Source organism: Phyllobates terribilis, unplaced genomic scaffold (assembly GCF_046119375.1).
Source record: "Phyllobates terribilis strain yellow unplaced genomic scaffold, ASM4611937v1 Scaffold_15__1_contigs__length_34870131, whole genome shotgun sequence".
NCBI lineage: Eukaryota > Metazoa > Chordata > Amphibia > Anura > Dendrobatidae > Phyllobates > Phyllobates terribilis.
The window spans coordinates 26,299,036-26,316,090 of NW_027362775.1; positions in this window are offsets into that span (position 1 = coordinate 26,299,036).

Below are 17,055 nucleotides of genomic sequence, written 5' to 3' on the forward strand. Positions count from 1 at the left end.
CTTTTTATTTCACTGTAATCTCGCCCACTCCTCCAAGTGGCATTAATACCGTCTTTTTCAGCTACTGTGACCTCCATGTTTCTTCAAAGGGGCATTCAAACCTTCTTGTTAAACCACTCTGAACTCCACAGCTCTTCGAAGGGGCATTAAAACTTTCTTGTTAAGCTACTGTGACTTCCACGTCTCTTCTACGGGGCATTAACATTGTCTTTTTATTCCACTGCGAAATCCACCACTCTTCCAAGGGGCATTTAAACCATCTTGTTAAGCTAATGTGACCTCCACGTCTCTTCCAAGTGGCATTGATATCGTCTTTTTATTCCACTGCGACCTCCACCACTCCTCCAAGGGGCATTGATATTGTCTTTTTATTCCACTGCGACCTCCACGACTCTTCCAAGGGGCATTGATGTTGTATTTTTATTCCACTCCAAACTCCACCACTCAACCAAGCGGCTTTAAAACCATCTTGTTAAGCTACTGTGATCTCCACGTCTCCACCACGGGGCATTGATATTGTCTTTAATTTCCACTGTAACCTCCACCACTCTTCCAAGGGGAAATAAAACCGTATTGTTAAGCTACTTTGACCTCCACGGTTCATCCAAGGGGCATTGATATTGTCTTTTTATTGCCTGCGACCTCCAGCACTCTTCCAAGGGGCAATAAAACCATCTTTTTAAGCTAATGTGACCTCCACGTTTCTTCCACATGGCAATGATATTGTCTTTTTATTCCACTGCGACATCCACCACTCTTCCAAAAGGCATTGATATTGTCTTTTTATTCCACTGTAACCTCCAACACTCTTCCAAGGGGCATTAAACTGTCTTGTTAAGCTACTGTGACCTCCACGTCTCTTCCACGGGGCATTGATATTGTCTTTTTATTCCAATGTAACCTTCACCACCTTTCCAAGGGGCAATAGAACTGAATTGTTAAGCTACTGTTGCCTCCAAGTCTCATCCAAGGGGCATTAAATCCGTCTTGTTAAACCACTGTGATCTCAACAGCTCTTCCAAGGGGCATTAGAACCGTCTTGTTAAGCTACTGTGACCTCCACGTCTATTCCACTTGGCATTGATACTGTCTTTTTATTCCAATACGACCTCCACCACTCTTCCAAGGGGCATTAAAACCGTCTTGTAAAGCTAATGTGACCACCACGTCTCTTCCAAGGGGCATTAAAACCATCTTGAAAAACCACTCTGAACGCCACAGTTCTTCCAAGGGGCATTAATATCGTAATGTTAAGCTACTGTCATCTCCACATCTCTTCCACGGGGCATTGATATTGCCTTTTTATTCCACAGTGATCTCCACCACTCTTCCAAGTAGCATTAAAACCGTCTTAATAAGCTACTGTGACCTCAATGTCTCTTCCACGGGGCAGTGATTTTTTCTTTTTATTCCTCTGTAAACTCCAGCAGTCTTCCAAGGGGCATTAAAACCGTCTTGTAAAGCTAATGTGAACTTCACGTCTCTTCCAAGGGGCATTAAAACTGTCTTGTAAAGCTACTGTGAATGCCACGTCTCTTTCATGGTTCATTGATATTGTCTATTTACTCCACTGTAACCTCCACCACTCTTCCAAGGGGCATTAAAACCGTCTTGTAAAGCTACTGTGACCTCCATGTCTCTTCTGAGGGGCATTAAAACCATTTTGTTAAACCACTCTGAACTGCACAGCTCTTCCAAGGGGTACAAAAAGCGTCTACTTAAGCTACTGTGTCCTCCACGTCTCATCCACGGGGCATTGATGTTGTTATTTTTTTCCACTGTTCCCTCCACCACTCTTCCAAGCGCCATTAAAACAGTCTCGTTAAGCTAATGTGACCTTCACAGCTCTTCCATGGGGCATTAAAACCGTCTTGTTAAGCTACTGTGACCTCCATGTCTCTTCCATGGGGCATTGATATTGTCTTTTTATGCCACTGCGACCTCCACCACTCTTCCAAGGTGCACTAAATCTGCCTTGTTAAGCTACTGTGACCTCCATGTCTCTACCACGGGGCAATGACATTGTCTTTTTATTCCACTGCAACCTCCACCACTCTTCCAAAGGGCAATAAAACCGTCTTGCAAATCCACTGTGACCTCCACGTCTCATCTAAGAGGCATTAAAACCGTCTTGTTAAACCACTCTGAAAACCACAGCTCTTCCAAGGGGCATTAAAACCGTCTTGTTAAGCTAATGTGACTTCCACGTCTCTTCCACAGGCCATTGATATTGTCTTTTTATTCCACTGAGACCTCCACCACTCTTCCAAGGGCATTAAAACCGTCTTGTTAAGCTACTGTGACCTCCACGTCTCTTCCAAGGGGCATTAAAACCATCTTGTTTAGCTACTGTGACCTCCACGTCTCTTCCACGGGGCATTGATATTGTCTTTTTATTCCACAGCGACCCCCACTACTCTTCCAATGGACATTAAAACCATCTTGTTAAGCTACCCTGACCTAAACGTTTCTTCCACAGGGCATTGATTTTGTCTTTTTATTCCACTGCTACCTCCACCACTCTTCCAAGGGGCATGAAAACCATTTTGTTAAGCTTCTATGACCTCCATGTCTCTTCCACGGGGAATTGATATTGTATTTTTAGTCCAATACGACCTCCACCACTCTTCCAAGGGGCATTGATATTGTCTTTTTATTCCACTGCAACCTCCACCACTTTTCTAAGGGCCATTAAAACCATCTTGTTAAGCTACTGTGACCTCCACGTCTCTTGCACGGGGCATTGATATTGTCATTTTATTCCACTGCGACTTCCACCACTCTTCCAAAGGGCATTAAAACCATTTTGTTAAGCTACTGTGACCTCCACGTCTCTTCCATGGGGCATTGATATTGTCTTTTTATGTCACTGTAACCTCCAGCACTCTTCCAAGGGGCATTAAAACCATCTTTTTAAGCTACAATGACTTCCACGTCTCTTCCTAGGGGCACTCAAAATGTCTTGTTAAACCACTCTGAACTCCACAGCTCTTCCAAGGGGCATTAAAACTGTCTTGTTATGCTACTGTGACCTCTACGTCTCGTCTACGGGGCATTAGTATTGTCTTTTTATACCACTAAAAACTCCACCACTCTTCCAAGGGGCATTAAAACCGTCTTGTTAAGATACTGTGACCTCCACGTCTCTTCCAAGGGGTATTAATACCGTCTTTTTAAGCTACTGTGAGCTCCACGACTCATCCAAGGGGCATTCAAACCATCTTGTTAAACCACTCTGAACTCCACAGCTCTTCCAAGGGGCATTAAAGCTGTCTTGTTAAGCTACTGTGACATCCACGTCTCTTCTGTGGGGCAATAATATTGTCTTTTTATTCCGCTGCGAACTCCACCACTCTTCCAAGGGGCACTAAGATCATCTTGTTAAGCGACTGTGAACACCATGTCTCTTCCAAGGGCATTAAAACCGTCTTGTTAAACCTCTCTGAACTCCACAGCTCTTCCAAGGGACATTAAAACCGTCTTGTTATGCTACTGTGACCTCCACGTCTGTTCCACGGGGCATTGATATTGTCTTTTTATTCCACTGTAACCCACACCACGTTTCCAAGGGGCACTTAAATGGTCTAGTTAAGCTACTGTGACCTCCACGTCTCTTCCAAGGGGCATTAAAACCGTCTTGTTAAACTTCTCTGAACTCCACAGCTCTTCCAAGGGGCATTATAAAAATCTTGTTATGGTACTCTAACCTCCACGTCTGGTCCACGGGGCATTGATATTGTCTTTTATTCCACTGCGACCTCCACCACTCTCCCAAGGGGCATTAACAGCGTCTTGATAAGCTACTGTGACCTCCACCACTCTACCGAGGGGCATTGATATTGTCTTTTTATTCCACTGCGAACTCCACCACTCTTCCAAGGGACATTGATATTGTCTTTTTATTACACTGCGATCTTCACCACTCTTCCAAGGGGCAATAAAACCATCTTGTTAAGCTACTGTAACCTCCATGCCATTTCCATTGGGCATTGATATTGTATTTTTATCCCACAGTAACCTCCATCACTCTTCCAAGAGGCATTAAAACCATCTTCTTAAGCTACTGTGACCTCCACGTCTCTTCTACGGGTCATTGATATTTTCTTTTTATTTCCTGCGACCTACACCACTCTTCCAAGGGGCAATAAAATCTTCTTTTTAAGCAACTGTGACCTCCACGTTTCTTCCACGGGGCAGAGATATTTTCTTTTTATTCCACTGCGACATCCACCACTCTTCCAAGGTGCATTGATATTGACTTTTTATTCCACTGCCACCTCCAACACTCTTCCAAGAGGCATTAAAACTGTCTTGATAAGCTACTGTGACCTCCACATCTCTTCCACGGGGAATTGATATTGTCTTTTTCTTTCACTGTAACCCTCACCACCTTTCCAACGTGCATTATAACGACCTTGTTAAGTTACTGTGGCCTCCCCGTCTCATTCAAGGGGCATTAAAAACGTCTTGTTAAACCACTCTGAACTCCACAGCTCTTCCAAGGGGCATTAAAACCGTCTTGTTAAGCTACTTTGACCTCCACGTCTCTTCCACGGGGCATTGATATTGGCTTTTTATTCCACTGCGACCTCCACCACTCTTCCAAGGGGCATTAAAACCATCTTGTTAAGCTACTTCTACGTCCACGTCTCTTCCACGGGGCATTGATATTGTCTTTTTACTCCACTGCGACCTCCACCATTCTTCTAAGGGGCACTAAAGCTGTATTGTTAATCTACTGTGACCACAACGTCTCTTCCACAGTGCATTGATATTGTCTTTTTATTCCACTGCGACTTCCACCAATCTTCCAAGCGGCATTAAAACTGTCTTGTTAAGCTACTATTACCTCCACGTTTCTTCCACGGGGCATTGATATTGTCTTTTTATTCCACCGTGACCAACATCACTCTTCCAAGGAACATTGATATTGTCTTTTTATTCCACTGCGACCCCCACAACTCTTCCAATGGGCATTAAAACCGTCTTGTTAAGCTACTGTGACTTCTACGTCTCTTCCAAGGGTCATTAAAACCGTCTTGCTAAACCTCTCTGAACTCCACAGCTCTTCCAAGGGGCATTAAAACGTCTTGTTATGCTACTGTGACCTCCACGTTTCTTCCACTGGGCATTGATATTGTCTTTTTATTCCACTGTAACCTACACCACGTTTCCAATTGCCACTAAAACCGTCTTGTTAAGCTACTGTGACCTCCACGTCTCTTCCAAGGGGCATTGAAACTGTCTTGTTAAACCTCTCTGAACTCCACAGTTCTTCCAAGGGCATTTAAACAGTCTTGTTATGCTACTGTGACCTTCACGTCTGTTCCACGGGGTATTGATATTGTCTTTTTATACCACTGCGACCTCCACCACTCTTCCAAGGGGCATTAAAATAGTCTTGTTAAGCTACTGTGACCTCCACGTTCCTTCTACGGGGCATTGATATTGTCTTTTTATTCCACTGCAACCTCCACCACTCTTCCAAGGGGCATTGTTATTGTCTTTTTATTCCACTGCGACCTTCACTACTCTTCCAAGTGACTTTGATATTGTCTTTTTCTTACTCTGCGACTTCCACCAAGGGGCAGTAAAGCCATCTTTTTAAGCTACTGTGACCTCCAAGTCTCTTCCACGGGGCATTCATATTGTATTTTTATTCCACTGTAACCTCCACCACTCTTCCAAGGGGCATTAAAACTGTCTTGTTAAGCTACTGTCATCTTCACGTCTCTTGCAAGGGCATTAAATCCTTCTTGTTAAACCACTCTGAATGCCACAGCTCTGCCAAGGGGCATTAAAAAGTGTCTTGTTAAGCTACTGTGGCCTCCACGTCTCTTCCACAGGGCATTGATATTGTCTTTTTTTTCACTGTAACCTCCACCACTCTTCCAAGAGGCATTAAAACTGTCTTGTTAAGCTACTGCTACCTCAACGTCTCTTCCAAGGGGCATTAAAACCATCTGGTTAAACCACTCTGTACTCCACAGCTCTTCCAAGGGGCATTAAAACCATCTTGTTAAGCTACTGTGACCTCCACGTCTCTTCCACGGGGCATTGATATTGTCTTTTTATTCCACAGCGACCCCCACTACTCTTCCAATGGGCATTAAAACCGTCTTGTTAAGCTACTCTGACCTCCACGTCTCTTCCACGGGGCATTGATTTTGTCTTTTTATTCCACTGTAACCTCCATCACTCTTCCAAGGGGCATTAAAACCATCTTGTAAAGGTAATGTGACCTCCACGTCTCTTCCAAGGGTCAATAAAACCATCTTGTAAAACCACTCTGAACTCCACCACTTTTCCAAGGGGCATTTAAACCGTCTTGTTAAGCTACTGTGACCTCCACGTCTCTTCCAAGGGGCATTGATATTGTCTTTTTATTCCACTGCGACCTCCAGAAATCTTTCAAGGGGTATTGATATTGTCTTTTTATTCCACTGCAACCTCCACCACTCTTCCAAGGGGCCTTGATATTGTAGTTTTATTAAACTGCGAACTCCACCACTCCTTCAACGGGCATTAAAACCGTCTTGTTAAGTTACTGTGACCTCCACGTCTCTTCCAAAAGGCATTGATATTTTCTTATTATTCCACTGCAACCTCCAGCACTCTTCCAAGAGGCAATAAAACCATTTTGTTAAGCTACTGTGACCTCCACTTCTCTTCGACGGGACATTGATATTGTCTTTTTATTTCACTGTAACCTCCACCACTCTTACAAGGGGCATTAATACCATTTTTTTAAGCTACTGTGACCTCCACGTCTCTTCCAAGGGTCTTTCAAACCGTCTTGATAAAACACTCTGAACTCCTCAGCTCTTCCAAGGGGGAGTAAAACTAACTTGTTAAGCTACTGTGACCTCCACGTTTCTTCTACAGGGCATTAATATTGTCTTTTTATTCCACTTCGAACTCCAAAACTCTTCCAAGGGGCATTTAAACCGTCTTGTTAAGCTACTGTGACCTCCACGTCTCATGGAAGGGGCATTCATTTATTTTTTTTTATTCCACTGTGACCTCCACAACTCTTCCAATGGGCATTGATATTGTCATTTTATTCCATTGCGACCTCCACCACTCTTCTAAGGGGCCGTGATATTGTCTTTTTATTACACTGCGAACTCCACCATTCTTCCAAGGGGCATTAAAACCGTCTTGTAAAGCTAAAATGACCTCCACGTCTCTTCCACAGGGAATTGATGTCTTTTTAATCCACTGCGAGCTCCACCACTCTTACAAGGGGCATTAAAACCATCTTGTTATGCTTCTGTGACCTCCACGTCTCTTCCCCGGGGCATTGATATTGTCTTTTATTCCACTGCGACCTCCACCACTCTTCCAAGGGGCATTGATATTGTCTTTTTATTCCACTGCGACCTCTACCACTCTTCCAAGGGGCATTAAAACCTTCGTTTTAAGATACTGTGTCCTCCACATCTCTTCCAAGGGGAATTCAAACCGTCTTGGTAAACCACTGTGTACTCCACCACTCTTCCAAGGGGCATTTAAACTGTCTTGTTAAGCTACTGTGACCTCCACGTCTCTTGCAAGTGGCATTGATATCATCATTTTATTCCACTGTGAGCTCCACCACTGTTCCAAGGGGCATTGATATTGTCTTTTTTTTCCACTGCGACCTCCACCACTCTTCCAAGGGGCCTTGATATTGTCTTTTTATTCCACTGCGAACTCCACAACTCTTCCAAAAGCATTAAAACCGTCTTGTTAAGCTACTGCGACCTCCACGTCTCTTCCACGCGGCATTGATATTGTCTTTAAATTCCACTGTAACCTTTACCACTCTTCCAAAGGGCAATAAAACCATATTGTTTAGCTACTTTGATGTCCACGTCTCTTCCAAGGGGCATTGATATTGTTGTTTTATTCCCTGCGACCTCCACCACTCTTCCAAGGGGCAATAAAACCGTCTTTTTAAGGTACTGTGACCTCCACGTTTCTTCCAAGGGGCATTGATATTGTCTTTAAATTCCACTGCGACATCCACCACTCTTCCAAGGGGCATTAAAACTGTCTTGTTAAGCTACTGTGACCTCCATGTCTCTTCCACGGGGCATTGATATTGTCTTTCTATTCCAATTTAACCTTCACCACCTTTCCAAGGGGCATTAGAACCACCTTGTTAAGCTACTGTGGCCTCCATGTCTCATCCAAGGGGCATTAAAACCGTCTTGTTAAACCACTCTGAACTCCACAGCTCATCCAAGGGGCATTAAAAACGTCTTGTTAAGCTACTGTGACCTCCACGTCTATTTCACGGGGTATTGATATTGTCTTTTTTTTCCACTGCGACCTCCACCACTCTTCCAAGGGGCATTGATATTGTCTTTTTATTCCATTGCGATATCCACCACTCTTCCAAGGGGCATTAAAACTGTCTAATTAAGCTACTGTGTCCTCCACATCTCTTCCAAGAGCCATTGATATCGTCTTTTTATTCCACTGCGACCTCCAACACTCTTCCAAAGGGCATTAAAACAGTCTTGTTAAGCTACTGTGACCTCCACGTCTCTTCCACGGAGCATTGAGAGTGTCTTTTTTTTCCACTGTAAGCTCCACCACTCTTCCAAGGGGCAATAAAACCGTATTGTTATGCTAATTTGACCTCCACGTCTCTACCACGGGGCATTGATATTGTCTTTTTATTCCACTGTAACCTCCACCACTCTTCCAAGGGGCAATAAAACCGTATTGTTATGCTAATTTGACCTCCACGTCTCTACCACGGGGCATTGATATTGTCTTTTTATTCCACTTTAACCTTCACCACCTTTCCAAGGGGCATTAGAACCTTGTTGTTAAGATACTGTGTTCGCCACGTCTCATCCAAGGGTCATTAAAACCGTCTTGTTAAACCACTCTCAACTCCACAGTTCTTCCAAGGGGTATTAAAACCGTCTTGTTAAGCTACTGTGACATCCACGTCTATTCCACGGGGCATTGATATTGTCTTTTTATTCCACTGCGACCTCCACCACTCTTCCAAGGGGGATTGATATTGTCTTTTTATTCCACTGCGATCTCCACCACTCTTCCAAGGGGCATTAAAACCGTCTTGTTAAGCTACTGTGTCCTCCACGTCTCTTCCAAGAGCCATTGATATCGTCTTCTTATTCCAATGCGACCTCCACCACTCTTCCAAGGGGCATTAAAACCGTCTTGTTAAGCTACTGTGACCTCCACGTCTCTTCCACGGAGCATTGAGAGTGTCTTTTTTTTCCACTGTAACCTCCACCACTCTTCCAAGGGGCAATAAAACCGTATTGTTAAGCTAATTTGACCTCCACGTCTCTTCGACGGGGCATTGATTTTGTCTATTTCTTCCCTGCGACCTCCAACACTCTTCCAAGGGGCATTAAAACTATCTTGTTAAGCTACTGTGACCTCCAGGTCTCTTCCACGGTGCATTGATATTGGCTTTTTATTCCACTGCGACCTCCACCACTCTACCAAGGGGCATTGATATTGTCTTTTTATTCCACTGTGACCTCCACCACTCTTCCAAGGGGCATTGAAACCATCTTGTTAAGCTACTGTGATCTCCACGTCTCTTTCTTGGGGCATTGATATTGTCTTTTTATTCCACTGTAACCTCCACCACTCTTCCAAAGGGCATTAAAACCGTCTTGTAAAGCTACTGTGACCTCCAAGTCTCTTCAGCGGGGCATTGATATTGTCTTTTTATTCCACAGCAACCTCCACCACTCTTACAAGGGGCATTAAAACCATCTTGTTATGCTACTGTGACCTCCACGTCTCTTTCACAGGGCATTGATATTGTCTTTTTATTCCACTACGACCTCCACCACTCTTCCAAGAGGCATTGATATTGTGTTTTTATTCCACTGCAACCTTCACCACTCTTCCAAGAGGCTTTAAAACCATTTTGTTAAGCTACTGTGACCTCCACGTCTCTTCCATGGGGCAATGATATTGTCTTTTTATTTCACTGTAATCTCGCCCACTCTTCCAAGGGGCATTAATACCGTCTTTTTCAGCTTCTTTGAGATCCACGTCTCTTCCAAGGGGCATTCAAACCGTCTTGTTAAACCACTCTGAAGTCCACAGCTCTTCGAAGGGGCATTAAAACTATCTTGTTAAGCTACTGTGACCTCCACGTCTCTTCTACGGGGCATTAATATTGTCTTTTTATTCCACTGCGAAATCCACCACTCTTCCAAGGGGCATTTAAACCGTCTTGTTAAGCTACTGTGACCTCCACATTTCTTCCAAGTGGCATTAATATCGTCTTTTTATTCCACTGCGACCTCCACCACACCTCCAAGGGGCATTCATATTGTCTATTTATTCCACTGCGACCTCCACGACTCTTTCAAGGGGCATTGATGTTGTATTTTTATTCCACTCCAAACTCCACCACTCTACCAAGCGGCATTGAAACCATCTTGTTAAGCTACTGTAACCTCCACTTCTCTACCACGGGGCATTGTTATTGTCTTTAAATTCCACTGTAACCTCCACCACTCTTCCAAGGGGAAATAAAACCGTATTGTTAAGCTACTTTGACCTCCACGGTTCATCCAAGGGGCATTGATATTGTCTTTTTATTGCCTGCGACCTCCACCACTCTTCCAAGGGGCAATGAAACCATCTTTTTAAGCTAATGTGACCTCCACGTTTCTTCCACGTGGCAATGATATTGTCTTTTTATTCCACTGTGACATCCACCACTCTTCCAAAAGGCATTGATATTGTCTTTTTATTCCTCTGTAACCTCCAACACTCTTCCAAGGGGCATTAAACTGTCTTGTTAAGCTACTGTTACCTCCACGTCTCTTCCACAGGGCATTGATATTGTCTTTTTATTCCAATGTAACCTTCATCACCTTTCCAAGGGGCATTAGAACTAAATTGTTAAGCTATTGTGGCCTCTACGTCTCATCCAAGGGGCATTAAATCCGTCTTGTTAAACCACTGTGATCTCCACAGCTCTTCCAAGGGGCATTAGAACCGTCTTGTTAAGCTACTGTGACCTCCACGTCTATTCCACGGGGCATTGAAACTGTCTTTTTATTCCAATGCGACCTCCACCACTCCTCCAAAGGGCATTAAAACAGTCTTGTAAAGCTAATGTGACCACCATGTCTCTTCCAAGGGGCATTAAAACCATCTTGAAAAACCATTCTGAACTCCACAGCTCTTCCAAGGGACTTTAATACCGTATTGTTAAGCTACTGTCACCTCCACGTCTCTTCCACGGGGCATTGATATTGTCTTTTTATTCCACAGTGATCTCCACCACTCTTCCAAGTAGCATTAAAACCATCTTGATAAGCTACTGTGACCTCAACGTCTCTTCCACGGGGCAGTGATTTTGTCTTTTTATTCCTCTGTAACCTCCAGCACTCTTCCATGGGGCATTAAAACCGTCTTGTAAAGCTAATGTGACCTCCACAGCTCTTCCAAGGGGCAATAAAACCGTATTGTTAAGCTAATGTGACCACCATGTCTCTTCCACGGGGCATTGATGTTGTCTTTTTATTCCACAGCGACCTCCACCACTCTTCCTAGTAGCATTAAAACCATCTTGTTTTGCTACTGTGACCTCCACGTCTATTCCACTGGGGCACTGATATTGTCTTTTTATTCCACTACGACCTCCACCACTCTTCCAAGGGGCATTGATATTGTCTTTTTATTCCACTGTAACCTCCTCCACTGTTCCAATGAGCATTAAAACCATCTTGTTAAGCTACTGAGACCTCCATATCTCTATCAAGGGGCATTAAAACCGTCTTTTTAAACCACTCTGAACTCCACAGCTCTTCCAAGGGGCATTAAAACCGTCTTGTTAAGCTACTGTGACCTCCACGTCTCTTTTACGGGGCATTGATTTTGTCTTTTTATTCCACTGCAACCTCCACCACTATTCCAAGGGGCATTGATATTGTCTTTTTATTCCACTGTAACCTCCTCCACTGTTCCAAGGGGCATTAAAACCATCTTGTTAAGCTACTGAGACCTCCACATCTCTATCAAGGGGCATTAAAACCGTCTTGTTAAACCACTCTGAACTCCACAGCTCTTCCAAGGGGCATTTAAACCGTCTTGTTAAGCTACTGTGACCTCCACGTCACTTACAGGGCATTGTTATTGTCTTTTTATTCCACTGAGACCTCCACCACTCTTCCAAGGGGCATTGAAACCATCTTTTTAAGCTACTGTGTCCTCCAAGTCTCTTTCACGGGGCATTGACATTGTCTTTTTATTCCACTGCGACCTCCACCACTCTTCCAAGGGGCATTAATATTGTGTTTTTATTCCACTGTAACCTCCTCCACTGTTCCAAGGGGCATTAAAACCATCTTGTTAAGCTACTGAGACCTTCACATCTCTATCAAGAGGCATTAAAAGCGTCTTGTTAAACCACTCTGAACTCCACAGCTCTTCCAAGGGGCATTAAAACCGTCTTGTTAAGCTACTGTGACCTCCACGTCTCTTTTACGGGGCATTGATATTGTCTTCTTATTCCACTGCGACCTCCACCACTCTTCCAAGGGGCATTGATATTGTCTTTTTATTGCCTTCGACCTCCACCACTCTTCTAACGGGCAATAAAACCATCTTTTTAAGCTAATGTGACCTCCACGTTTCTTCCACGTGGCAATGATATTGTCTTTTTATTCCACTGCGACATCCACCACTCTTCCAAAAGGCATTGATATTGTCTTTTTATTCCACTGTAACCTCCAACACTCTTCCAAGGGGCATTAAACTGTCTTGTTAAGCTACTGTGACCTCCACGTCTCTTCCACGGGCATTGATATTGCCTTTTTATTCCAATGTAACCTTCACCACCTTTCCAAGGGGCATTAGAACTAAATTGTTAAGCTACTGTGGACTCCAAGTCTCATCCAAGGGGCATTAAATCCGTCTTGTTAAACCACTGTGATCTCCAAAGCTCTTCCATGGGTCATTAGAACCGTCTTGCTAAGCTACTGTGACCTCCACGTCTATTCCACGGGGCATTGATACTGTCTTTTTATTCCAATGCGACCTCCACCACTCTTCCAAAGGGCATTAAAACCGTCTTGTAAAGCTAATGTGACCACTATGTCTCTTCCAAGGGGCTTTAAAACCAACTTGAAAAACCACTCTGAACTCCACAGCTCTTCCAAAGGGCATTAATACCGTATTGTTAAGCTGCTGTCACCTCCACATCTCTTCCACGGGGCATTGATATTGTCTTTTCATTGCACAGTGATCTCCACCACTCTTCCAAAGGGCATTAAAACTGTCTTGATAAGCTACTGTGACCTCAACGTATCTTCCACGTGGCAGTGATTTTGTCTTTTTATTCCTCTGTAACCTCCAGCACTCTTCCAAGGGGCATTAAAACAGTCATGTAAAGCTAATGTGACCTCCACGTCTTTTCTAAGGGGCATTAAAACCATCTTGTAAAACCACTCTAAACTTCACAGCTATTCCAAGGGGCAATAAAACCGTATTGTTAAGCTAATATGACCACCATGTCTCTTCCACGGGGCATTGATGTTGTCTTTTTATTACACAGCGACCTCCACCACTCTTACTAGTAGCATTAAAACCGTCTTGTTTTGCTACTGTGACCTCCACGTCTATTCCACTAGGGCACTGATATTGTCTTTTTATTCCACTACGACCTCCACCACTCTTCCAAGGGGCATTGATATTGTCTTTTTATTCCACAGTGATCTCCACCACTCTTCCAAGTAGCATTAAAACCGTCTTAATAAGCTGCTGTGACCTCAACGTCTCTTCCACGGGGCAGTGATTTTGTCTTTTTATTCCTCTGTAACCTCCAGCACTCTTCCAAGGGGCATTAAAAAAAGTCTTGTAAAGCTAATGTGACCTCCACGTCTCTTCCAAGGGGCATTAAAACCATCTTGTAAAACCACTCTAAACTCCACAGCTCTTCCAAGGGGCAATAAAATCGTATTGTTAAGCTAATGTGACCACCATGTTTCTTCCACGGGGCATTGATGTTGTCGTTTTATTCCACAGCGACCTCCACCACGCTACCTAGTAGCATTAAAACCGTCATGTTAAGCTACTGTGACCTCCACGTCTATTCCACGGGGCATTGATATTGTCTTTTTATTCCACTACGACCTTCACCACTCTTCCAAGGGGCATTGATATTGTCTTTTTATTCCACTGTAACCTCCTCCACTGTTCCAAGGAGCATTAAAACCATCTTGTTAAGCTACTGAGACCTCCACATCTCTATCAAGGGGCATTAAAACCGTCTTGTTAAACCACTCTGAACTCCACAGCTCTTCCAAGGGGCATTTAAACCATCTTGTTAAGCTACTGTGACCTCCACGTCTCTTACAGGGCATTGTTATTGTCTTTTTATTCCACTGAGACCTCCACCACTCTTCCAAGGGGCATTAAAACCATCTTGTTAAGCTACTGTGTCCTCCACGTCTCTTTCACGGGGCATTGACATTGTCTTTTTATTCCATTGCGACCTCCACCACTCTTCCAAGGGGCATTGATATTGTCTTTTTATTCCACTGTAACCTCCTCCACTGTTCCAAGGATCATTAAAACCATCTTGTTAAGCTACTGAGACCTCCACATCTCTATCAAGGGGCATTAAAACCATCTTGTTAAACCACTCTGAACTCCACGTCTCTTCCACGGGGCATTGATATTGTCTTTTTATACCACTATAACCTCCACCACTCTTCCAATTGGCATTAAAATCGTCTAGTTAAGCTACTGTGACCTCCACGTCCCTTTCACTGTACATTGATATTTTCTTTTTATTCCATTTCGACCTCCACCATTCTTCCAAGGGGCATTGTTATTGTCTTTTAATTCCACTGAGACCTCCACTACTCTTCCATGGGCATTAAAGTCGTCTTGTTAAGCTACTGTGACCTCCACATCTCTTCCACGGGGCATTGATATTGTCTTTTTATTCCACTGCGACCTCCACCACTTTTCCAAGGGGCATTGATATTGTCTTTCAATTCCACTGTGACCTCCTCCACTCTTCCAATCAGCATTACAACCATCTTGTTAAGCTATTGTGATCTCCACATCTCTTCCCCAGGGCATTGATATTGTCTTTTCATTCCACTGTAACCTCCACCTCTCTTACAAGGGGCATTAAAACTGTCTTGTAAAGCTAATGTGATCTCCACATCTCTTCCCCAGGGCATTGATATTGTCTTTTTATTCCACTGTAACCTCAAACACTCTTCCAAGGGGCAGTAAAATAGTTTTCTTAAGCTAATGTGATCTCCACGTCTCTTCCTAAGGGCATTTAAACCACTCATAACTCTACAGCTCTTCCAAGGGGCATTAAAACCATCTTGTTAAGATACTGTGACCTCCACGTCTCTTTCACGGGGCATTGATATTGTCTTTTTTTTCCACTGAGACCTCCTCCACTCTTCCAAAGGGCATTAAATTCGTCTTTTTTAAGCTACTGTGACCTTCACGTCTCTTCGACGGTGAATTGATATTGTCTTTTTATTCCACTGCGACCTCCACCACTCTTCCAATGGGCATTAAAACCATCTTATTTAAGCTACTGTTACCTCCACGTCTCCTCCACGGTGCATTGATATTATTTTTTTATTCAACTACGATCTCCACCACTCTTACAATGCGCATTGGTATTGTCTTTTTATTCCACTGCGACCTCCACCTCTATTTCAAGGGGCTTTAAAACCGTCTTGTTAAGCTATGGTGAACTCCACTTCTATTCCACGGGGCATTGATATTGTCTTTTTATTCCACTGTAACCTCCACCACTCTTCCAAGGAGCACTAAAGCCGTCTTGTAAAGCTACTGTGACCTCCACTTATCTTTCAAGGGGCATTAAATCCGTCTTGTTAACCCACTCTGAACACTACAGCTCTTCCAAGGGGCATTACAACTGTCTTGTTAAGCTACTGTGACTTCCATGTCTCTTCCACAGGGCAGTGATATTGTTTTTTTATTTCACTGCGACCTCCACCACTCTTCCAAGGGCATTAAAACCGTCTTGTTAAGCTACTGTGACCTCCAAGTCTCTTCCACGGGGCATTGATGTTATCTTTTTATTCCACTGCGACCTCCAACACACTTTTAAGGGGCATTACAACTGTCTTGTTAAGATACTGTGAACTCCACGTCTCTTCCACGGGGCATTGATATTTTCTTTTTATTCCACTGTAACCTCCACCACTCTTCCAAGGGGCAATAAAACCATCTTGTAAAGATAATATGACCTCCACGTCTCTTCCAAGGGGCATTAAAACCATATTGTAAAATGACTCTGAACTCCACATCTCTTCCAAGATGCATTTAATCTGTATTGCTAAGCTACTGTGACCTCCACATCTCTTCCACGGGGCATTGATATTGTCTTTTTATTCCACAGCGACCTCTACCACTCTTCCAAGCATCATTAAAACCGTCTTGGAAAGCTACTGTGACCTCCACTTCTCTTTCAAGGGGCATTAAATCCGTCTTGTTAACCCACTCTGAACACTACAGCTCTTCCAAGGGGCATTATAACTGCCTTGTTAAGCTACTGTGACCTCCATGTCTCTTCCACGGGGCAGTGATATTGATTTTTTATTCCACTGCGACCTCCGCCACTCTTACAAGGGCATTAAAACCTTCTTGTTAAGCTACTGTGACCTCCAAGTCTCTTCCACGGGGCATTGATATTGTCTTTTTATTCCACTGCGAGCTCCACCACTTTTCCACGGGGCATTGATATTGTCTTTTTATTCCACTGCGACCTCCATCACTCTTCCAAGGGGCATTAAGACAGTCTTGTAAAGCTACTCTGACCTCCACGTCTCTTCCACGGGGCATTGATATTGTCTATTTATTCCAATGTAACCTCCACCACTCTTCCAAGGGGCATTAAAATCGCCTTATTAAGCTACTGTGACCTCCAGATCTCTTCCAATTGGCATTTAAACCATCTTGTTAAACCACTCTGAACTATACAGCTCTCCCAAGGGGCATTAAAACCTTCTTGTTAAGCTACTGAGACCTCCACTTCTCTTCCACAGGGCA